The sequence below is a fragment of the Neofelis nebulosa genome, chromosome 2, assembly GCF_028018385.1.
Source record: "Neofelis nebulosa isolate mNeoNeb1 chromosome 2, mNeoNeb1.pri, whole genome shotgun sequence".
In the NCBI taxonomy this organism is placed as follows: Eukaryota; Metazoa; Chordata; class Mammalia; order Carnivora; family Felidae; genus Neofelis; species Neofelis nebulosa.
In genome coordinates, this window is record NC_080783.1 from 65,259,200 (window position 1) to 65,284,266 (window position 25,067).

The 25,067-nt window shown below is 36.9% G+C and overlaps 1 protein-coding gene and 1 pseudogene across 1 annotated transcript in view; both read right to left on the bottom strand.

Moving 5' to 3' along the window:
* The window catches only part of LOC131490451 (transcription initiation factor TFIID subunit 4-like), a 526,620-nt gene that overhangs the window by 134,889 nt on the left and 366,664 nt on the right, over positions 1 to 25,067 (bottom strand). The gene's annotated exons all lie outside the window — the stretch shown is intronic.
* On the bottom strand, positions 11,790 to 13,962 carry LOC131503518 (small ribosomal subunit protein uS14-like; annotated as a pseudogene).

The window sequence follows — 25,067 nt, forward strand, 5'->3', positions numbered from 1 at the left end:
GATTTAAGGCTGCAGGTGCAATTAAGTTTGCTAATGAGCTTGCCTTAAAATAGGGAGATTATCCTGGATTCTCTGGGTGGACCCAATGTAATCACAAGGGTCCTTAAATATGGAGGAGGGAAGCAGAAGTAAGTGTCAAGGTGATGCTGAGAAGGAATCCACACCCTTTCTGGTTTTCAAAATGGCAAAAGGGAGGCATGAGCCAAGGAATGTGGGAAGCCTCTAGAAGATGGAAAAGCTGGGAAATGGATTATCCCCTGGAGCTTCCATAAAGCAACTCAGCCCTACCAACATTCTGATTTTAGCCTAGTGAGACTTGGATTGGATTTCTAACCTACCAAAAGGTGAGATAAATTTGTTGTTTTCAGCCACTAAGTTTGTTATGGTAGCAAAAGTATACCTATTTCAGTTATCTATTGCCACATAATAAACCCCCTGAATGTAGTAACTTAAACAACAATAATCATTTATTTTGCTTGTGAATCTGCAATTTGGCCAGGGTTCCATAGGGCAGTTTGTCTCACTTGGGTATCCCATCAAGTTGGTACCTCTTTTGAGGGGTGGAGAGTCTACTTTTGAAGATGGCTCACTCCCATGGCTGAATAAGTATTAGCTGTTAGCTGGCAGTTCACTCAGAGCTCAGCTGGGGCTGAGGGCTTAGGAACTCATTCCCTTCCCACATGTGTTGCCACACAAGCTGTTTGGGCTTCCTCAGAGTGTGATGCAAGATCAAGCATTCCAAGGAAACAAGGAAGAAGAACAAGGCAGAAGTGCATGACATTTTTCATGATTTAGCTTGGGAAGTGACATAATTTCTCTTCTGCCATACTCTATTTGCCTGATGTGACTCAAGGGGAAAGGACACAGATTCACCTTGTGTCATGGTGTGGCAAGATTCTAGTAGTGGATGTGAGATGGGAAGACATTAGGGAAGCCATCTCTGAGAGACACAATCTGCAGCACTCAATGCGAGATCTCAGCCTTGTGTGCACTAGCTCCCAAGATTATTTCTGGAAGATTGCAGCATGTTTCCCATGTATGTTTAAAAATAAGATTTGTATTTACTATCCGATATATGCAGTTTTATTCTCCTTCTCTTGCTTCCAACCCTTGTTTCTCAGCAGGGCTATGCCTTCTGGATAACGGATGGTTTTTTTGGTATTCCCACTGTGCTATCACTCTTGAGGAGCCATATGCATATGTTAGGCTGTAACAAAAGAGGAATGTCAGCTTTTGGTCTCTCTGACTTTGGTGTTCCAAATGAAACACTATTCTTTTTTTTTTTTTTTTTTAAACAGCTTACTTGTTTTAAAAGTTTATTTATTTATTTTGAGACAGACAGAGACAGCACAAGTGGGGTAAGGGCAGAGAAAGAGAGAAGGAGACAGAGAATCCCAAGCTGACAACATGGAGCCTGCTGTGGGGCTCTAACTCAGGAAACCCTGACATCATGACCTGAGTTGAAACCAAGAGTCAGACACTTAACCAACTAAGCCACCCAGGTGCCCCTGGATCACTAGTCTTAACATAAAGCTCCTCAGTCCCTTATGCAAATGCAATGTAGCAAGACAAGACCCAATTAAACTCAGAAGTAGTGTTAAGCTTGTACTCACAGTAACAGAATTCAGATTTAAATAGCCTTTGGAAACTTGCATTACTCAAGGTACATGATCCTATATAGTCTTAGCTGATTGGCGATTACAAAGATTAAAGTCTCTTCTGCCTTCTTTACCTCAATATCCTTATTTATGTCTTTCCTATCTGGAAGCCTAAGTTTGATTGAGTTATAGATAAAATAGGTAAAATGACAGCTGTTACAATTTCTATCCTCTGCTTTTTTATGTTAAATATATGGACATCCCACTTTTTATAATTGCCCCCTTCTTTTGGGCCTTTTCCTTTTTCAAACAAGGGCTTACAAAATTTTTGCCTCAATCCCAAATGATTTCAGCCCCCATGACTGTAAGAGATGACTAATGAAAGGGTCCTCTAACCTGTAGTTAGTGCCGTCTAATAGATATTTTGCGATGATGAAAGGACTCTATATGTGAGCTATCTGAAATGGTAGCCACTAGCCACATGTGGCTATTAGGTATTTGAAATGTGACTAATGTGACTGAGCAATTGAATTTTTCATTTAATTTTATTTCATTTAAAGGTAAATAGGTATATGCGGTACTATATTGGATAGTATGACTAAACGATGGCATCCTAGTGAGAATTCCAGGTCCTCTGTTTCGGAAAGCTCCCTCAAGGCTAAGGTAGGAAGGTTGAAGAAATCAGAGCCCCAGTAAGATTTAGGAGCATGTAAGCCTTTTTATATATTGTTATAATTCTAGCTGTGCCACTGAGGAGTTCAACTAGACTCTGGTTTTATCCCTGAGTGGTTTTATTTTATAAGATTAGCTTCATTCACCAAAGACACAACAATGCCAATTATCTTGTGGCCATGCATATCATGGCTGCTTTTACTAGAAAGAACATCCCGATTCTTCTTGCAGAGCTCCCCAAATATTGCTCTAACATTGGCAAAGTCTGCCTCAGGCCAACATCACCTTTCTCCCAATTCTTCCACTATCATAAATAGCTCAGCAGAGTCCAAAAGAAGAGTTCCTCAGGGCTTAAAGCTGAGACAAATTTTTATTTTGGGTCAATTATAACTACCAACAAATCAGCTACTGCAACCATAATGCTGTGTTACAAATCATTTTAAAAAACGCAGTGGCTCGCAACACAAACAGGTTGTCTGGGTTCAGCTGATCTAGGCTAAGGATAGCTGTGTTTGCCAGCAGGCTATAGGATAGTTCAGGTCTATTCTAGGTATTTCAGGACATTGTTTCTCATAGAGAGAAAGCTCAGCCTTGCAAACACATTGCAAATTTTTGCTCAGATTATATAGGCTAACATCCCGTTGGACAAAACAAGTCACACAGCCAAGACAAGAGTCAAAAATAGATTCTCTCTCTCTCTCTTTCTCTCCCCCCCCCTCCCCCCGACACATACACTTTTCTGGTAACAAAAATCAATGCTAACAATGATAACAAAATCAATGCTTTTAAAAAGCCCTTTTTATACCCAGAAAGGCAATGCTTTGACTCTTCTCTTTTTTAATTCCATCTTTGGGAAAGTTCTTTTAAATCACATTTTTTTTTATGGCAGATATATCAGCAAATTTAGTTATCTGGAAACTAGTTTCCTAATTGTGCCTTCAATAACTTATTTGATAGTCTAAATGAGGTGTGATAGAGGAATTAGTCTCAGTGCATCCATTTTGTTACCTTTTCTCTTTTTCTTAAAGCCTTTGGTGTTCATTTATTTAAAAGCAAACCCACTAATTTAGCATCCAATCTCTCTAGAGCTATCCCACATGGAGCTCAATGGCATCCAAGATAATTTCAGCTTAGTCTAAACTGTTCAAAATTTTTAGAAAACAAATCTTCAGTATTAATGACATATTATTACTTTTAAAAAGTAGGTTAGAGAAAAAGATAGAATGATATTATTTATATAAATAAATATTTGTGTTTACATGTGCTTAGAAGAGATCAGGAAGGCTAAGTTACCTCTGGGGAGAGGTGGCAATGTCTCATTTTCATCTCATGCTTTGGATACTATTGTGTTATTATTCAGCAAGCAAGTAGTATTTTTATGACAAATAGTGGTTAAAAATAAAAACCATATCATTATACTTCAAATATTTTGACAGGCTGTCATAGTTGGCAGGATAGAAAGAAGCTTCATATATTTACTATCTAAAAGTTTCTAATTTTGAGTTACCTTTTCAGAGAAGGAGACAAGGAGAGGTGGGTGCTTTTGAGGGGTCAGTTAAATTCGGTCAGGGTTCAGTAGGCAATTGCATTTTGTGTTGCTCTAGTTCCATTTTTTTCTTCAGTGTTTGATTTCTAAATATCTCATGCTCTAAAATGATCTGTCCTTGCAACCATTTTTACGCATTCCAGATTGAGCTCAGCTTCCCTTTAAAGAGAAAGCACTTAGAGAAAAAGTGACCAAGAGTTTCTGTTTTCTTAGGAAAGCTCTGTGGTCTCTGTAGCATCATTTTGTGTCATCTTAAAATGAATTGTAGCCAGGCAACAAACGTCATCTATCCTAACAGCAAAAGCTTCCTTTTGCATTGTTCAAGCATTCCTGTTTTTACCTTAAAATAATTTCCATCCTTCAGTAGCAGCTCTCTAGCAGAATAAATGACAAAAACACAAATTTCCCAGGACAAGGCTCCTCCTGGGGCACTTTAACATGTGTCAACATTTCATAAATCAAATTCATGACCATTCATGGAAGTTGGTCCCCCTACTCTGGCCATTTCTGGGTATCTAATGGTGAGGACAGAGGTCCGGCAGTTAGAGCAAACTGATTTTTGAGTTTGAAACCTGGCTGTTTCCATTACTATGTTGTATAACCTCTGGCAAGTCACAATTGCTTTACTATGCTTCTTTTGTAGATCTTCCTTATGTCATTACAGAATATATATGTGATTGAGTAAAAAGGGGCAAAGAATCCCTTGCTTTTGACACAAAAATCCCTTTAAAACTGGAATTAGAAGACAATAAATCATGTAACATTGTTTCAATTTTATTATAATGTACTTCAGGGAATGAATTTGATTTTCTAAAATATTTCAACAGGAATAGCATCATTTTTCACTTTCCAGGGTTCTAGCTATATTGAATTACACATCATCACATAATGTTACCGAACTTTATTTTCATATTATATATTATCCCTCTGAAATCAATATCTGGAACATTTAATTCCTGTAAATGGGAATCTGCTTATTAAAAATGCATAGAATGTAAAACAAACTGATGACTATTTCATCTATATTGTGCAATACCTTCCTCTGCCCTTCAACATATATGCACATTATTTTAATCACACTCTCCTAGAAATTGAAGATGGAAGAATATTGCCTCATTGAGTAGAACATTTCTCAGAAAAAATAATAAAATGCAAAGACAATATACAATATTTGGTGGATAAAGGCATGAAACTGACTTAAGCTCCACAAGTGAAATATTTTCTCTTCTGCCCATAGTTGCTGGTGAGTGACCAAGAAAGATTTTGGGCTTTTGGTATGTTGGGGCAGTAAGTGGACTAAGAGTTCCTCAGGAAGCCATCAAGGGGGAGCTTCTGGGAAAAAGAGGACTGTATCACAAAGAGATTCTTTTTTTAAATTGTTAAAAATGTTTTTATTTTATTTTAATTTATTTATTTTTATTTATTTTGTGGGGGGAGGGGCAGAGAGAGAGAGGGAGACACAGAATCTGAAGCAGGCTCGTCTCTGACCTGTCAGCACAGAGCCCAACGCAGGGCTCAAACTCACCAATGGTGAGATCATGACCTGAGGTGAAGTGGGATGTTCAATTGACTGAGCCTTTCAGGCACTCTAAAACATTTTTATTTATTTTGAGAGAAAGAAAGTGAGGGGGTGCAAGAGAGTGTGTGAGTCAGGGAGGGGCAAAGAGAGGGAGAGAGAGAATCCCAAGCAGGTTCTGCACTGTCATTGCAGAGCCCCATGCGGGGCTTGAACTCATAAACCATGAGATCATGACCTAAGCTGAAATCAAGAGTTGGACACTTAACCAACAGAGCCACCCAGGTGTCTCTTGCACAGGGATTCTTAAAAGCCACTGCTATGGAGTTTAGTTCAAAGAATCACGGGTCCTAATATTTTGAATGTATATTATTTATTCTGCAAAGGACTCCAAAAGTTCTCACTTCCTTTAGAACTCAGTCGTAACTCAGGCTGGTAGCTGACACACCAAATTTTAGCGGACATAATTAAAATGGATGAGAAATTATCACAGGTGTTAGGTCTAAATGCAATGCAACCAAAGCACCAACGCTGTCCATAAAGGACTCGAAAGAGGCTTGATATGGTGTGTTGATGCCTGCCAAATAGCATCTGTCCTCACAATGCCTGGCTGAAGAACTTGATGTCAAATTAAAAGTGTAGCTGAATTTTAGTCAAAGAAACAGATAGCCTTGTATACTGCATGTTATTTGTAATTATCAAAACCCACAGATTTATATTCTAATTAATTTTTGATCCTGAACATCTGCTTTGGCAAGAAACCGAGGAACATAAGTCTTAAGATCTTAAAACTCTTTTCAATTTAACAACCCTTGGGGAAAAAAAATCAAGTTCATGACATAATTTATTTTTATTGTTATGAAACCCAGCGTTCATTTCTCTTAGAAAGGAAACTATAGAAAGCTGCTAATTTTCTTAAGGAAGGTGTTGCTGGCTTTGGCTACTATATGTATCAGTGCTTTGTCTCTGTTCATATGCTGCTGCAATGGAAACCTTCAATTAGTAACTCAACCACACTGGGCTCCTTCTCACTCACCTTCTGTCTCTGGTAGCCACACCTCTCATCCTCCCACGAGCAAGGGTGAGGTATTAGTGCTTTAGCATTGCTACCTCCATGCCCCCTCACCCCCAGATACTTCTGAATTTCCATCTAGCTCCAGTCTTGTGAGAATTCATTACACTAGTGGGACCTTGCCAACTGGTATGACGCTTGCTCACTCCTCTCCCTAATGGCGGTACTCTGTGTTGTTTGTTTTGTTTTTTGCCATCTATAAAATAAAGACAACAACAGTGCTTATCTCATAAGGTTTCCAGGAATATTAAGTTCATATAAGTGCAAGGCACAGACCATGGTACATGGTAAACACTCAGGAAGTTATTACAATTATGAAGGTGGGCGTTAGCATTTGATTCTGAGAAAGAACCATCTGTTGGGTCAGAGTGCTACAGGGTGTTCTGCATTTACAGCTGCTTTTCTGAATTCTTTTTACTACTTCAGTCATTGTACCTTCTAAAATTTATAATCTTCTCAAAAAAGGATTATGTCAAAATGAGCAGTTAGACAACAAACAATGAGTGAGGTTAATTGTCTTACATGACATGTGGAATAAAAAAAGTTTTCAGTGTGTATTTACCAATCAAGAATGTTCTCACTGGAAAACAAACAGATAAACATAACCTATGTGACTACAAATGTCACACTTTCTTGCAGATATTTTATTCTGCAAATAAAGGGGTTCCTCTTTATTTCTATCCCTACCCATGGGTGAACCCCTGGTATATCAGTGCTAACCTAGGCCAGGCTTGGTTTCTGATCTACCTGAAGACCACTGTCCTTTGGGACTCTGGTGAGAATCCAACATGCTTTTTGAACCCATGAGTTAGGACAGGGAACAAGTGTATCATTAATTTATTCCCTGTGTTTCTCTTTGAAAAGATACATTTTTATGACCTAAATAAATTCTAGAAACTTATCCATTAAGAATTAGATGTTAAATCTTAAGAAAATACATATTTTTTCCCAAGCACATCAGTTCCCAAAGTTGTTATTTCAAAAAGAGATCATATCTTTTACATGGGTGACAATAAAGACATACTTTTCCTTTTCAATGAAGAGGAGTTATTTTTTTCTAGGTTACTTCTGTAGTGATGCCAAACTAGGAAAAAAAAAAAAACTAAATGATCAAAACAACTGACCTTTCCCCTAGTAATGTTTATGTTGACCAATGTAAGATTTGATAAAATAGATAGCAATAAGTCTATATTAAACTCTAATAAATGTTTAAAATACATTGGCTCACAATCTTGCCTAGGTTAAGTGTACTGAATGTTCCTTAATATTTTATTGGTTATCAAGATGCTATAGTGACTAAAAGTAACTTTTTGTGAAATTCAATCTTACTTTTAAAGATTTAGACATAGAAATCTTAAATATGCTCTTGTGAGGGTATATTTGAGAAATGTCCTTAATTTTTGCAAAAGTTCCCTATTCAACTTTTTTAGTCATTTACACTCCACCTAAAAGCAGAGTGGATCATATTCTGGTTAATTGTGGTTTTAGTTAACAGAATTTTTAAAAATTAGGAATAAAAACAACAACAACCAAATACCTATGTTGTGCTCTCCCTGGCAGCAACTTTAGTAAGGCAGTATTATATAAACGATGCTTACAGATTTATCCTTATACATGTATGATTCTGTTAAGCAGTCATTTTTTAAAAATTGTGTGAGAAACAAAATAAAATAAATTATTATCTTAATACTATTATAAACATAGTGAATGTTTATATGTAAGAGAGAAAAAATCCAAATCTTTGCAAATTCACAATAACTTTATGGTATGTTTTTTCCCCCATACCTGAAAATGTTAGGGATCCCCTTCAGTTCTTGGTGATTCTTTTTTTTTTAATTTTTTTTAACGTTTATTTATTTTTGAGACAGAGAGAGACAGAGCATGAATGGGGAGGGTCAGAGAGAGAGGGAGACACAGAATCCGAAGTAGGCTCCAGGCTCCCAGCTGTCAGCACAGGGGCCCTATGCGGGGCTCGAACTCACGGACCGCGAGATCGTGACCTGAGCCGAAGTCGGCGCTCAACCGACTGAGCCACCCAGGCTCCCTTCTTGGTGATTCTTTAAATACACAAAGAAATTGTGGTTTATATATACAATGGAATACTACTTGGCAATGAGAAAGAATGAAATATGGCCTTTTGTTGCAACGTGGATGGAACTGGAGAGTGTGGTGCTAAGTGAAATAAGTCATACAGAGAAAGACAGATACCATGTTTTCACTCTTATGTGGATCCTGAGAAACTCAACAGAATACCATGGGGGAGGGGAAGGGAAAAAAAAATTTAGAGAGGGAGGGAGCCAAACCATAAGAGACTCTTAAAAACTGAGAATAAACTGAGGGTTGATGGGGGGTGGGAGGGAGGGGAAAGTGGGTGATGGGCATTGAGGAAGCACCTGTTGGGGTGAGCACTGGGTGTTGTATGGAAACCAATTTGACAATAAATTTCATATTAAAAAATTAGTTTAAAGTTATGAAGAATAATTTTTTTAAGATTTCTTTACTCTCCATTTTCATTCTGAAAATTAAAAAAATGGATTTCCCTTTGGGGTTGGAAATTCCACAAACAATATCCTCGGAAGACTTATTGTATATTCAAAGATAAGTGGAGAGGGAAATACAAATCAAAACCACACTCAGATATCACCTCACGCCAGTCAGAGTGGCCAAAATGAACAAATCAGGAGACTATAGATGCTGGAGAGGATGTGGAGAAACGGGAACCCTCTTGCACTGTTGGTGGGAATGCAAACTGGTGCAGCCACTCTGGAAAACAGTGTGGAGGTTCCTCAGAAAATTAAAAATAGACCTACCCTATGACCCAGCAATAGCACTGCTAGGAATTTATCCAAGGGATACAGGAATACTGATGCATAGGGGCACTTGTACCCCAATGTTTATAGCAGCACTCTCAACAATAGCCAAATTATGGAAAGAGCCTAAATGTCCATCAACTGATGAATGGATAAAGAAATTGTGGTTTATATACACAATGGAATACTACGTGGCAATGAGAAAGAATGAAATGTGGCCTTTTGTAGCAACGTGGATGGAACTGGAGAGTGTGATGCTAAGTGAAATAAGCCATACAGAGAAAGACAGATACCATATGGTTTCACTCTTATGTGGATCCTGAGAAACTTAACAGAAACCCATGGGGGAGGGGAAGGAAAAAAAAAAAAGGAGGTTAGAGTGGGAGAGAGCCAAAGCATAAGAGACTGTTAAAAACTGAGAACAAACTGAGGGTTGATGGGGGTTGGGAGGGAGGGGAGGGTGGGTGATGGGTATTGAGGAGGGCACCTTTTGGGATGAGCACTGGGTGTTGTATGGAAACCAATTTGACAGTAAATTTCATATATTAAAATAAATAAATAAATAAATAAATAAATAAATAAATAAATAAAAAATAATTTAAAAAAACAAACAAAGATAACTGGAGAAAAATATAACCATAATGAATAAACTCAAACTCCAACATCAGACCATGTTAGGGGCCTACAGGGTCAAAACTGCAAATGCTAAACCTCCAAAGGCCAAAAGATTTATTAAACAACAGTATTTTCTTTGTTTTGTTAGTTACTTTATTGAGAATAACCATTCTTTGACATTTACATTTCAACAAAGTTTTCTTGGAGGGGTTTACCCTTGAATAAACTTGTCAAAGTCCTACCCTTCATACAACTTTCAGAAGCACTAAAATAATAGCCGTTTTACATTTTACTTATCTTTCTTTCTTAATCAGGAATGACGACTTGGTCCAGAGGAAAAAGCCCAGCAGACTGGGAGGCGGTGAACTCAGTGGTTTAGTTCCTGCCTTGGCCTGGATTGAGTCCCTTGACTTTGAAATGCTGAAGTAATTTCTAAAATGAAGTTCTTACAGGGACATAATCTCTAATGCCCCATTTTTAAAAATATCTTTTTTTAATCTAAATCCATTTACACACTAATGGATTGCAGAATAGGAAGCAGATGACCTTAAAATAAATGCTTTAAAAATCACTTTCTATTTTTTTCTCACTGACTTTATTTTTCAGAGCATTTGTGAACCTGAAAGCGTTGCTTAATGAACCATAAATAAAATTCAAACCACAAAATTTTGAGTTGCTTATAAACAAAATATCCACAACGACCAAGATGTTTCAAAATACTTTCCTTATTTTCATAAAAACTACCAATTTACAGAACCATATGCTAAGTAATGTAACTAAATCCCTATAAAACTGTGAAGCTTTCTAAGACCAGCCCAGGAACCACAGAAGAGGAATAAACATGATCTTTTAGAAAAAAAAATCAATTATTAAGTACAATCATGACAATATCCAGAAAGGAAATATATTTTGTTTTTAAAAATTTTTTGTAATGTTTATTTTTGAGAGAAAGAGAGACAGAGCACAAGTGGGGAAGGAGCATAGAGGGAGGGAGACATAGAATCTGAAGCAGGCTCCAGGCTCTGAGCTAACAGCATAGAACCCAACGTGGGGGTTAAACTCACTAGCCGTGAGATCATGACCTGAGCTGAAGTCAGACACTTAACCAACTGAGCTGTCCAGGTGCCCCAGAAATATATTTTCAATGCTACACAATTTAAACATTTCAAGGCTTTTCCACAGAAGACAAAGTAAGGCTGATGGTACAACCTGGTTCTGAAGTACATGTATTAATACAGATAGGTGAAATACCGAATTAAAGTGGCCAAGTGGTGTCTTCCTAATGACCACCAAGCTAACTTCTAATTGGAGTGTGTGTGTGTGTGTGTGTGTGTGTGTGTGTGTGTGTGTGTTTGCAGGGGAGGGAGTTGTTTGTTTTTCAGTGCCAATCTAATCAATGCCTTGACTTATCTCCTTCTTGAACCAGGCTCTCCCAGGAAACATGTCGGGCACCTACCTCTGATACTCTTTTTACTTTCTAAACAAGTACCTACCTCTATTATAACATCTCTAAATTCCTTGGTGACAGGAATTACATCTCAATTTTAATGACAAATAGAACCAACTTGACAATAAATTATATTATATTAAAAAAACATGACAGGGGCGCCTGGGTGGCTCAGTCGGTTAAGCGGCCGACTTCGGCTCAGGTCACGATCTCGCGGTCCGTGAGTTCGAGCCCCGCGTCGGGCTCTGTGCTGACAGCTCAGAGCCTGGAGCCTGTTTCAGATTCTGTGTCTCCCTCTCTCTCTGCCCCTCCCCTGTTCATGCTCTGTCTCTCTCTGTCTCAAAAATAAATAAACGTTAAAAAAAATTTTTTTTTTAAATAAAAAAACATGACAAATAGAACCTTTGTTAACCAGACAAGGAGATCAAATAGGACTCAGTGAGAAACCCACTGTAAGGAATAGCCAATTTGTTGTGTTATTCAGAAAAATCTGTCAGGGGACTCAGTGCATTTCTCAAATAAGAAACCAGGGACAGTGGGTTGCCTCACTGAGCAGGACCACAAATGTGATTGCATGCAGCCATCACATTTAAGTGCACACAACCATCCTAGCCCAGTGTGGAGCTCTGGTGTTAGGGTGGAACAGTTAGTTGGTCCTTCACAATTGCATTCAAGGCACAGTTTGCTTCCCTCAGCTGACTGATTCTTTGTTTACTCATTTCTATGAATCCTTTGATCATGAATATGATGACTATATGTAAACTTTGAAAATGGGCATGTAATTGTCAACTAATTTCATAATATGCTCATTTCCATTCAATATGTTCAATTTGATTTCATCCAGGGCAATTTTTAGAATCTCTCCCATCTGAGTCACTCAATTAAGGCAATATCTATTATGAAAGCAATGCATGGAACACCACCAGCAGCACCAATTGCTCAATATTATGAAGCCCTTACTGTATTCAACATGCACCATACAAAGTAATTTATGTGCATTATCTCATCTAATCTTTGTAATAACCCCATGTATTAGGAGTCACTATACCTGATTTTGTAGATTACAAAACAGAGGCCCAGAGATCTTAAGTAATTCCCCACAGTTAACTCAGATTAAGTAATCATTGTTGTGAAGATTTCTCATCTCTTGATCAAAGAGATGGACAAGTCTTCCTGAAAAGTGTTAATGGCAATAAAAGCCTGCTATACAACATTGTTTTTACTTATGTTCCCATTTATTTCATGGTTTCGTGGTTTCTCAGCATTAAATGAAAACCTATAACGTGGATGATATTCTTGTCTCTTGATCCTAGGTTATTCAACATTGACCTTGATTGTGAAATAGTTTGACTATTTTATTATGTGTGGGATCGGGCAATGTGGGGAACATCTATAGAACAAAAATATCACCTGGTTTCTGTTCATAGTTGAAAAGACAAACACATAGGAAACAGTGGACAATCTGTTTGATAGCACGGAACTGATCGCTCTATGTGTGAATCCTAATGTAAGGCTGAGGCACTTGGCAAGTTTTAATAAAGGAAGTAGTGCAACATAATCACCATAGTAACCATCATATATTGAGCACCTACTGCATGTCAGATGCTATGATAGGTGGGTTTTTTTTTCATAATTGAAGTCTTTTCATTTTATGTACAGTGAGTTAGCATTAAGGTAGGTATCTTGGATATCTGCCGTTAATGTAGGGAACTTGGATGCCCCATTCAAGGAGGCTTACTTAATCCATCTTAATGGAGCCTATGTTCTTGGTGCACTGATGGAAACACTGGCGGTACAAATTGAGGCTATATTTCTGGATCAGTCCATGCCAGTTTGAGTTGGCCTGGCAAGAAGGAGAGCCTGGCCAAATTTACTCCGATGGCTCCAGTAGAATTGCTGGTGACTCATCTTACTTTCAGGGATGCAATGAGGCAAAAAGTGTGATAGGTATTTTATATGCACAGTCTTCTCACCAGCCTTGACAGGTATATACCATTTTTCACATTAACCAGTGAGACTAAGAAAGTTTAAATCATTTGCCTAAGGTAATACAACTAGTGAGACGCAGGGCTGGGATTTGAATGTTGCTCTGTCCCACTCCATAATATGTTAGGTTTTTGAAATATGTAAACAAAAGTGTGGCAAAGATAACTTTTTATTCCCGGTGTCCATTTTCTCCTTCTTTAGGAATAGAGAGAAACTTCAAATTGTAGTTGAGCACATGGATACCAGTTAAATTCTACTTTCCATCATCTCTTTGCAATAAAATGTGGCCATGTGCCTGTAGTTTAGTCAGTGGGACATGAGCTAAGGGATGTGTGTAATTTCTTAAAAGAATAACTACACAACCTTCATTTCCCCTGCATCCCTTCCCTCAGCTGGAATGTGGATGGGATGGTGGGAGCTAGGGAAGCCATCTCAAGTCCTGAGATGAAAACTGCATGTGGAGAATGGGGGGAGGAAGAGAGGTTCCCAGCACCACTGGCCTTGCAATATCAGCCCTGGAATCATTATGTTTTGTCTTATGTAAGAAAGAAGTGGCTTTTGGGGCACCTGGGTGGCTCAGTCGGTTGAGTGTCTGACTTCTGCTCAGGTTGTGATCTTCCAGTTTGTGGGTTTGAGTCCTGCATCAAGCTCTGTGAGGACAGCTCAGAGCCTGGAGCCTGCTTTGGATTCTGTGTCTCCCTCTCTCTCTGCCCCTCCCCTGCTTGTGCTCTGTCTCTGTCTCTCTCAAAAATAAACATTAAAATAATTTTAAAAAAGAAATAGCTTTTTAAAAAAATAGCTTGTTTAAATCACTTGTCATCTCATATTTAATACTATAGGGACCTCTATCTGAAAGAGTTCATCAAGTGGGGCAATCAAGAATAAGAGGCAAAGCAGTGATAAACATAAGGATGTTGGAAAAAAAAAATTAAAGCCAAGAGTGCACTGATAAACAGAAAAAGATATTCTTTGATGCATAAGGGGTCAGGTTATGAAAGGATTTCCTTGGTGGGGCTAAGGATGTACATTTGAGTACACAAGAGCAATTGAAAGACTTTTGAGCAGGGGCTTGTATATTTATTAACCCACCAACTCCCATGCAAATACATGTTGATTATCAATTCTGTGTGATATAACAAAAACTTTTCCTCAAAGATTAACCCATGGTTAAAGATAACCAATAATTAATAATTTGGGGAATAACTAGTAACAGATAGCCAGGAAACAGGAATGAAAGTTAGGAGATTATTTAATAATCTAGATACAAATTCTATCTACTTGGGGGGGGGGTACCGATATACACATTAGAAGCTTTCACCACAGAGTGAATTCAATTCAAGAATAAGAAAGAAGATGACATATTATTGGAGTGTAAAAACGACTCTGACTTGGATAATAAGAAAACATTCTAGAAGAAACAATGCCTAATTTGATACCTACAGAATGAGCAGGAGCAAATCAGCTGAGGAGAGAAGAGTTATATGGAAAAGGATTAAAAAAATTTTTTTAACGTTTATTTATTGTTGAGAGACAGAGAGAGATAGAGAATGAGCAGGGGAGGAACAGACAGACAGGGAGACAAAGAATCCAAAGCAGGCTCCAGGCTCTGAGCTGTCAGCTCAGAGCCCATGCGGGGCTCGATCCCATGAACCATGGGGTCATGACCTGAGCCGAAGTCAGTTACTTAACCAGCTGAGCCACCCAGGCGCCCCTGGAAGAGGATGTTTTGAGTGGAGGTCATGTGAGACATCTTGGCTCATTCTGAGATCAAAAGCAAGTCAGTAGAGTCAGAATATAGAAAGTGTTGGATGACACTTGAAGAGCTTTCAGATGAAGTTCTGTGAATAGAGAAATTTAGGAAGAGAGAAGGAGAAAACTAAGGTCCAATTCTTCAGCAATAAAAGTACTGGTTAGCAAGACAGAGAGGAATAGATGAATGTGGCTGTATTCGTTTGTTTTTTTGCCATTCTTCTCATTAAAAGGTACAGCCTGTGGCCCCTTACCTTGAATCTGATGACTTGCTTTTACCAATAGAATGTGGTGGAAATGTCACTGGACAATTTTCAGACCTAGACCTTGGAAGGTCTTATTGCTTCCATTTTTGTCATCTCAGAGGCCTACTCCACCAAGCCTGATACCCTGATGGAAAGAAAGGCTCAGCCAACCTTAACTAGTTCCAGTCATCACAGATAAGATAACCAGTTCCAGACATCACATCCAGAGATGTGAATGAGGCTGATTTGGATGTTCCAGTCTCAGCTGAGTTCCTGGTAAACACAGCTGTATAACATATCCTAGCCAACATCACATGGAAAAAAAAATCATCTAGTTAGACCAGATAACTGATAGCATTGTGAGAAAGAATTGCTATGTTGTTTTAAGCCTCTGTGTTGGTTTGTTATATAGCAGTAGCTAACTGATACAGTGGAAGAAACTAAAATCTAGGAGGTGAAGAGGTAAATCAGAATCATGTAGTCTTGTGGAAGCAGAGGAAAAAGACTATTTCAACTAGGGTACAATCTATAGTGTCGAATGTGGGAAAGAATCAGACAGCAACTCACATTAAGAAATTATAGGCATTATCTGTAATGCCAATGACAAAGTGAAATATCTAAACTTGTCATTACTGTAGTCAGTTAATAAAAGGGCACTTTCTTTTTTTGGCCTACTGAATTTACCATCACTTTGAAAATTCCTTTCTCCCAAATTATAGTACCGTTTTCAAAAAGGAACACAGATAGAGCATCCTATAGCATACAGTCTTTTTCTTTATTTGCCACTCTTCATAAAGCTGGATGAAGCTTAAAGTTCTATTGATTTCCTTATCTGTTCAAGGCTGCTCAGGTTCACTCATAGCCTTCCACGAGGGTCTTAAACAAGAAATAAGCCCAACGGTCTGTGCCTTTTAAGTATCAGGTTTCTGCTTCCTATACTTACAGACCATCATGCTCATTAGCATCTGGTGCAACATCTACTAATACCTCTTTGTTTGTTTGTTTCCATCTCCCACTGATTTCAAGTTGGTATTCAACTGTGAGTCTGGTACTTAAAAAAAAAGCCCCTTGAAACTACTGAGATTAGATAAGCATTTACCCATCCTCTCTACAGGGTTTTGCACCAGGACCTTGGGCACTCTTGTGTTGTGAATCTCATTTGGCTTACCAAGATCTTAATGCGCCCACTGAGAGCCCCAGACAATTCAATCACAAGTTCAGCAACCCCTTACGCTGCTTTTGCTTCCTTAAGGGCTATAATTTCCCTTATCATGCTGTCAGTCTGCAGTATTGCAGACTTCCTTCCTTTTCTTGGCTCATCAAACTGGTTGGAAATTGGCCTGAATTGCATATGTAAGGAAACTGGAAGAAGAGCCCGTATCATCGGTTTTCTCTTTGATTACCCATGGGCTATGATGTCTTTACTGAGTTCAGATAGCAGAGCCCAATTATCTAAAAAACTAAGATACTATTTTCTTTTAGTATCATTTATTTATAGCTATGTTATCAACTAGATGACACTTGGCATTTGATTTTTATGATTTGAGGTAATTTTAAAACTCTTGAACAGTTCTATTATTTTTAAGTTTTTACTAATCAGAAATGTATCCAATCCCATTAAAGTGAAAATATCTGTTTAAGTGCAAAGACATAAAATTTAAACTACAGGGCACTTATAAAGCTTGTACCAACTGCGTTAATAATAAGCACACTTTGGTTCTCAAATCGTCTCATTGGGAAGAAAAAAGAGGGAATTGTGCTGAGTCCTAAAATTTTTAAAAATGAGTATGCATGCTCTTTTTATTATAAAGTAATACATACTTATACATACTACCATTATGAAAATTATGCCATATGGATATGATGCAAGGTGGACTCTAAGTTTGTGGTTTAGTAAGTTACTCCAGAGACCATGGAACAGAAAAGGTCACGGACCAAAATAAGATGCTCGAGTCACTTAGACCATTAAGTCATTTTAAATACTTAGCAAGAAGAGAGAGGCAAGAGATGTGAGAGGAAAAGGGAAAGTAGAGTAGGAATCTTCTGCCTGAATTCTGGATTATGTAATGATATAAATACCATCTTTCTCCTGCTGATGCTGATGTGGTTATGAGGAGCACAGGTGATGTTTGAGCAAAAGGGCTTGGCAGATGGAAGGTGCCTACACCAACACACACATTTTATAACAGAGGCCAGTACACCTGGCCATAGTTAAAGGTTGCCAATTAACCTGATGAGCAGTAACAGGCTTTGTCAGAATGTATGTCATCCGAAGGTGGACGACTTAATACACCTGAATGTTGAGCGCCCCATCTAACTCATGTACATTTACCATATGATGCATATTAGATACTTAGTACACACATGCTTTACTTACTTGATCCATAGCCAGCTTGTCTCATACGTAACTAACATCTACATCCATGGAACACGCCTATTCTGCAAGCTACTTGCTTATTCCTTCTCTTTACCTAACACGGTTTATGAATTTTGCCTATGCCTTATAAGACACTAAGTTATTCATTATGCTTAACATATCCATCCCATTTTCTTGTCTTCCAAAGCAGATTTAAATATTCTCAAGTACAGGAAACACATATCACTCATTTATTCAGCAAATGTATATTGAAAATGTACTATATTCTAGGCAAAATTCAAGTGGTGGTGATACAGCAGAGAACAAAGACACAAAACCTTCTAATAAATTTTGAGTGGTTAAAACTTTTTATTCACAGTGATGCATGATATAATTTAAAATTTAAAATTTTTCTTGTAATGATCTTTATTTTGTTTGTATTAATTTTTACTAAATGTGGAAAAATACAAGTAAGCCTATAATTATATTTTGAGCACATTTGAAAACATAGTGATTACACACTTAAAAGAAAATGTAACTTTTCAAAATAACCTGTAGGCAATATAGGAAAATGTAACACTTGCGGAAGGATGTTTAGCTGTGATTAGAAAAAAAAAAGAAAAAAAGAAAAGAAAAAGTCCTCATCCCACATGGGAGGGATTAAATGGGCCATTCAAAGCCAGTTTAGATTCAATACACTTTGGAACAGAAGGGATAAGGATACAAATATAAAGGTAAGATCTGATTAGCTCTGAAGAAGAAACAAAATGAAACAGCAACATTATCTTAAACCACTGTGAGGGCTTTAAGATTTTAGAATTTCGCTGCAACTACTTTAAAAGACACTACCACAGAAGGCTATGTATTTGGGAGTTTAAATGTCAATTTTCTACATTCAGGTGTTCTGGTATTTTGTGCTATTTTAAAGAACTGAAATACTTATATTTTTGTTGGTATTGTTATTGTTATTTCAGATCTTTTTAAAAAATCTGAAATTTGAATCCTTTCTATCTTACATTTCAACCAGTTTAAAAAATTTTCATATAAACAAGGTGCATCTGCTTAGAAAGCATTCTTCCATATGTAAATAATTTCCAAAAGAAAGAGAACAATGAAAATTGACAGAGCAAAGCTTCAACTGCACAAACAATTCCTACTTTAGTTCAAAGACTTTCTGAAAAGTAGAATACCCATCTGTAAGTGATAAAACTAAAAGAAGATAAATTGGTAATATATTCTTTGAAACACAAATTTAAACTTTCACTCAATAAAAACATTTCAGCTCTTGCAAATAACAAAAAGTTGTTTTAAAAAGTCTTCAAAGGTATTAAATAATGCACAAATTGTTTGAAAACTAAAGAGTCAAAGGAACATATCTGGAGTTGGTTTATAATTATGTCCTCATTTTCCCCAAAACCAAGGCTCCAAAAAAACTTTTTTTGTAAGAGCTAAAAAATATGCACAAAGAATACATAAAAAATACACTCAAAACCCTGCAATGACATCATTAATACCCTTTGTCTTTTTAAGGATTTTACCTTTTGAAAAATAAATATTATTTTACTTTCTTTTTAAAAATTATTGGTTGAATTTATTTCATTTTTACACTGGGAATAGTTTGTTATTTCTGTTCATTTTATTGTAATTACTCTTGCTTAGTAATTATTTTCACTGGAATGTTAAGGTATGGCTATCAGTCATATTTTATAGTTCATTTTTTGATGTTTTATAATATTTATACATTTTCATATTTTAAGTGTATTAAATACTTACTTTTACAGTTTTTAATTCTAAACACTTTTATTTATTTTTATTTATTTATTTATTTTAGAGAGAAAGAGAACAAGCAGGGGAGAGGGGCAGAGAGAGAGAGAGAGAGAGAGAGAGAGAGAGAGAGAGAGAGAGAGAGAGAATCTCAAGCAGGCTCAGCTCAGCATGGAGCCCAACACAGGGCTCAATCCCACAACCCTAGGATCATGACATGAGCTGAAATCAAGAGTTGGACGTTCAACTACCTGAGCCACCCAGGCACCCCCTAAACACTTTTAAATGCAGTTTTGTCATTTTTCTCTTGTATTGCATCATTGTGTATGTATTGCTCAAATCATAGTTAACAGTCTTGATATTTCCAAATCTCCAAATTTGAGGTTGATACTAATACACAAACAGATAAATGTAGCTTTTAGGATGTTTGTATGAGAAGATAATCAAGAAATTTAAGTGTTCTAAAGTTTTAATTTTCATTGGCTTATTCCTAAACTCATCTTTCCCCACAGCTGTTCAGCAACCTTATGCTTCCAATTGTTGAGAACAAAAATCATGGCATTGTCCTTGAAGTTCCTTCCCTCTTGCTATACAATCATCAGTAGCAAATCCTGTCGAATGCACCTTCAAAACATTTTCAGAAACAGAGCACTTTATCATCTTCTCTGCAGATGCCCTGGTCTAAGGTCTCCATCATCTCATTCTGGATTACTCTGGCATCCCTATAGCATCCAGGATGATCCTCCTAAATTTCAGGTCCAAACACATCACTCCTTTGAGCCAGACTTTCCTAGAGCTCCCCATACCTTTTCGAGTCCAGATGTCCTTACAAAATTAGTCCTCACTCCTTTCTGAACACTCAAGAGGGACGGGGAAGTCTACTGCATTTATTCATGTTTTTGTTTATGATGTTCTTTCTTCCTGATGCTTCCAAACTCCTCCTTTTATCATTCCTTTTCTGTTTAGAGAACTTCCTATAACCATTCTGTTAAGGCAGGTCTGTTGTTGACAGGTTTTCTGTTTTGCCTCATCTGAGAATGTCTTGATTTCCCCTTCCTTCCTGAAGGATATTTTTGCTGGATATAGGATTCTGGGTTGATCTTTTCTTTCAGTACTTTAAAAATGCTGTACCACTTACTTCTGGCCTCCATGTTTTCTGATAAGTCCACTGTTACTCAAATTGCTTCCCCCCTATAAATAAAGTGTTTCTCTCTGGCTTTTAAATTGTTTTTTTTTTTTTTTTTGGTCTTTATTTAAGAAAAAAATTTTTAATGTTTATTTATTTTTGAGATAGAGACAGAGCATGAACGGGGGAGGGTCAGAGAGAAAAGGAGACACAGAATCTGAAACAGGCTCCAGGCTCTGAGCTGTCAGCACAGAGCCCGACGTGGCGCTTGAACTCACAAACCGTGAGATCATGACCTGAGCAGAAGTCGGAAGCTTACCTGACTGAGCCACCCAGGCGCCCCTGGTCTTTATTTTTGAAAAGTTCGACTATGATGTTTTTTGGTATAGATTTCTTTAAGCTTATATTATTTGGGATTTGGTCAACTTCTTAAATCTATACATTTATGGTATTTTTATTTGTTTTTTGTCAAATTTGGGAAATTTCTGGCCATTGTTTCTCCTAATACTTTTCCAGTACTGCCTCTTTCTCTTCTCCTTCTGGGACTCTGAAGATATGGGCATTAGATCTTTTGTATTAGTCCTATAGGTCCCTGAGGCTTTGTTCATTTTTATATTTTTAGTCCTCTTCCTCTATTCAGAATGAGTAATTACTATTATTCCATTTTTTGGCTTATTGATTTTTTTCTCCTCTGTCCCTCTGTTCTATTGCTAAGTCCATCTACTGAGGTTTTCTAATTTCAGTTATTTTACTTTTTAGTTCTAAAATAAACAATTTTCCATTTGGTTCTTCTTTATATTTTCTAATTCCTTGCTGAGACTATTTTTTTCCATTATTTTTAAGTGTGTTCATAATTGCTTATTGAAGCATTTTTGCAATGGCTGTGTTAAAACCTCTGGCAGCAAATTCTAACATTGTCAAATCTGTTTTGACATCTATTGATTGTCTTTTTAAATTCTGTTTGATATCTCCTGGTCCGACAATGGCCCTTAGCTAGAGGTGCTTTTATTATGTCTTTTTTTCCATATAAGGGAATGGAAGCTCAGATGGGCCCCAGAACATAGCATTCAAAATGGGGCTGGGAGCTGAAACCAGAATCCAACTATGTATGATCCCAAAGCCAGGCTCTCAAGCTCTCAAATTACAGACAAATATGTGTAGTGTGATTGTATTTTTATAAGAAAAAAATGTACAGCTAGATATGGATTTCTAGCATAGAAAATAAAACTTAAGAATAGATTTCAAAATCTTAGCTGGTATTTTTAATGAACATAATATATAGATGATTTCCCTTTTTGTTTTTCTGTGTTTTAAATTATCTGCAACAATCTCAGCTTAATCACCTATCCATTTTATGATTTTGAAAAGCTCTGAATATCTTGCATATTTGTTGAAACTAATTGAAAGTTGTGTTTTTGATGTTTTGTTTCTCATATGAATAGTCACAAATTATGTGCTCTAAAAAAAGTCAATTAAATGTTAAAAAATATATAATTACTCTTTACTTTTAAACTCTTATTTGCAGGAAGTAGATTTAACACAGTTTTGTTAAGGGAGAAATTTTGTTTTCTGTTTATTTTCCTCATATTCTTTAATGTCCATTTCATCTATAGTCAAAGTAATTTAGAACTTAAATCAGATTATCTTCAAACCAGCATTTTTTTGGTAGTGAAAATAATTAAATATATTCCATGGTCCCCCCATTCCCTCACCCTCTTCTTTCCTCTTCTACAGTCAGTATTTAAAGTAGCAACAGAAACCTTTGGAATGATAATATATTTTTTTCTAATAGACTTGAATGACATGGTATATTTTCACATCGTGTTGCCATGACTACCAAACCCTTCAGCTCATCTTCATTTAAATATGTTCACTGTTAAATTAGACATGTAGCTTAAGCAATTTAGGATGTTCCACAATTTTTGTTTAAAACATTGGTTATATGCTAAGTCTCAAGTTCACTCTTTCAGTGAGAATAATGCTAGCATGTTGCTGGCTATAGAACATCTATTCTGCTTCACAATTCTTCCAAAGGCTGTTACAAAGAAAAAGCCAACACTTGTCTAGAAGAGATTTTCAAGTTTCAAATTCAAAGGAATTTGCACTCAGGTACAGAGCAAAATTTATGAATGTTGTGAAATAAGTCAGAAAAGCGTTTCCTAAATTCTAACATGTCTGGGTTGACATTGAGACTTCTTAAGCATACCCACAAGCCCACAGCAGAATACTGAAAAACCTTCAAATGACAACAAAGGTCTCTTCTTGGCTGATTTAGAAATGTCTGTCTAGATACAGACCCCTTTAGTCCCTCTCTCTGTGTGAAGGTGTGATTGTTGCACATTGCAGGGAATTCACACGGACTTGCTATTCAGGGGTGAACTTTGCAGAGAAAGAAGCAGTGGCCATAAAAGAATAGTCAGCATCCAAAAGTTTAAACTTGGCCACCTCTTTTCAAGCCTTGCATACTAGAGAATGAAGATATGAATTTAGTCTGTATGTGTTTGTGTGTGTGTGTACGTGTTTGTGTGTGTGTGTGTGCAGGCATGTCAGGGTAAGCATAATTTTGCACACACTAGACTGCTTAAATCCTGTTTTTTAAAACCTGACTAGCTTTGAGGAAGACTTTAATGTTATTCAAATACAAATCTTTCCAATCGAAAACAAAACCAAAATATTTGTTCTACTTAAAAAAGATTTTTTTTAATGTTTGTTCATTTTTGAGAGACACAGAGAGACAGAATGTGAGCAGGGGAGGGGCAGAGAGAGACAGATACAGAATCTGAAGCAGGCTCCAGGTTTTGAGCTGTCAACACAGAGCCTGATGCGGGGCTGGAACCCACGAATCGTGAGATTCTGACCTGAGCCGAAGCTGGATGGTCAACCGACTGAGCCACCCAGGTGCCCATGTTTTTTTACTTTTTTTTTTTCCAAAATCTTTAAATAAGTAACAATATAACAAAGAGAAATAAATTGGTTTGATCCTGATACTCTTAGACTTCATCTTTAAAATGATACTTCTTTAAATTTTACAGATTTAAAGTGCAACAAATATCTCAATTCTTCTAATGTCTACTCAGAAATTCACATAAATTACTAAGAACTACTAAATTTTCTAAGATCATATTTCATTTTCTACTAAAAATCTATTAAGATGAGCTTTTGCCTAGGTGAAACTATAAGATCAAATTCTAAACTATAAAACTATAATGCTCAATAAATAACTGTGGATAAATGTATTGGAAAGGATGACAGTCAGTATATTTTTATTAGTAAACCTAATTCTCCATAAAGTATTAAGGTTTTTATTAAAATGAGCTGTTCATAAATCCTAATGCACTGTCTAATCTTCCTACCTGCAGTGTCTCTCAAAATGGAATACTAAAAATAATTAACAAGTCAAAACAGGGAAGGAATTCTAATAATCCTTCATTTTGAATTCCAGGATCACTGACTGACAGTCACTACTTATTGCAAATGACCCCTGGTCTTATTTTGGTTTTCAGTAAATCAAACCAATAATAAATAAATTAAAAGTGACCTTTTCATTTAAGTGAAGCAGGTGGAGTAAAATATTTAACAGGTTTAAGGAAGCAAACAAAAGTGTGTGAACTTAGTTGGTTTAAATTTCCCTGAGACAGTCCTTATCTACTTAGCCCTTTCTTCTGAGGAGAAAAATTAGCTTAAAGAGTAGGGTTACTGACATGTGACTACATTGCTTTAGAATTTTCCAATGGTGTTCCACTGCCCAAAGAATAAAACCCAAATTCTTTCCCTTGGCCCCCACCTCTCCCTCTGATTCATATTCTTCCTCTTGTGCATCATTTTCTATGTTCTAACCTCAGCAGCCTATTTCCATTCCTTAAATATATCAAGTTCATTCCTGCCTCAGGGCCTTTGCATCTGCTTAGGATAGTAATCCTCGTTATCTTCATAGCTCTCAAACCAAATGATACCTTTTAGGTCTTTCCTAAGCTTCACTGTTAAAAGTAGCCCTCTCCGATGCCTTGAAAATTATTTTAATAATTTATTTATTTACCTATGTGTTTGTTTTCTGTCTAACTAGAATAATGGATAAACTTATTTTAGAACCATGCCTAGAACCACATCTGACACATATTATGTGCTCAATAATATATACAGACTGAATGATCCTCAGGTTATTTCAAAGGTAGGTTCTGTGACAGTGTAATTTTATCTAAGAACTAACATTTGCATAATCATTTTGCAACTTACCAAAATTTCCATGTACAATATCTGATTATATTCTTAGACCTTTATAAAATCTGAAGAAATTAAGGTAAGATGATATTGTTCTTTCTACAGTTTAGAAACTGTATGAGCCACATCGTGACTCCTATCCGGATTTAAGTGGTATGGTTGATGTTGATATCATGTACTTCACTGTCACTTTTCCATTCTTCATGAGCCCCAGGTGGCTGGGATTAAATGATGGGACAGCAACACATGTAACGCATATGGCCATGTGGACTGTGAACCAACCTACCCACATTTGGCATCAGTGCTACCTGATCTGACCACCAAGCTGTTGCTATCACCAGTAGGCA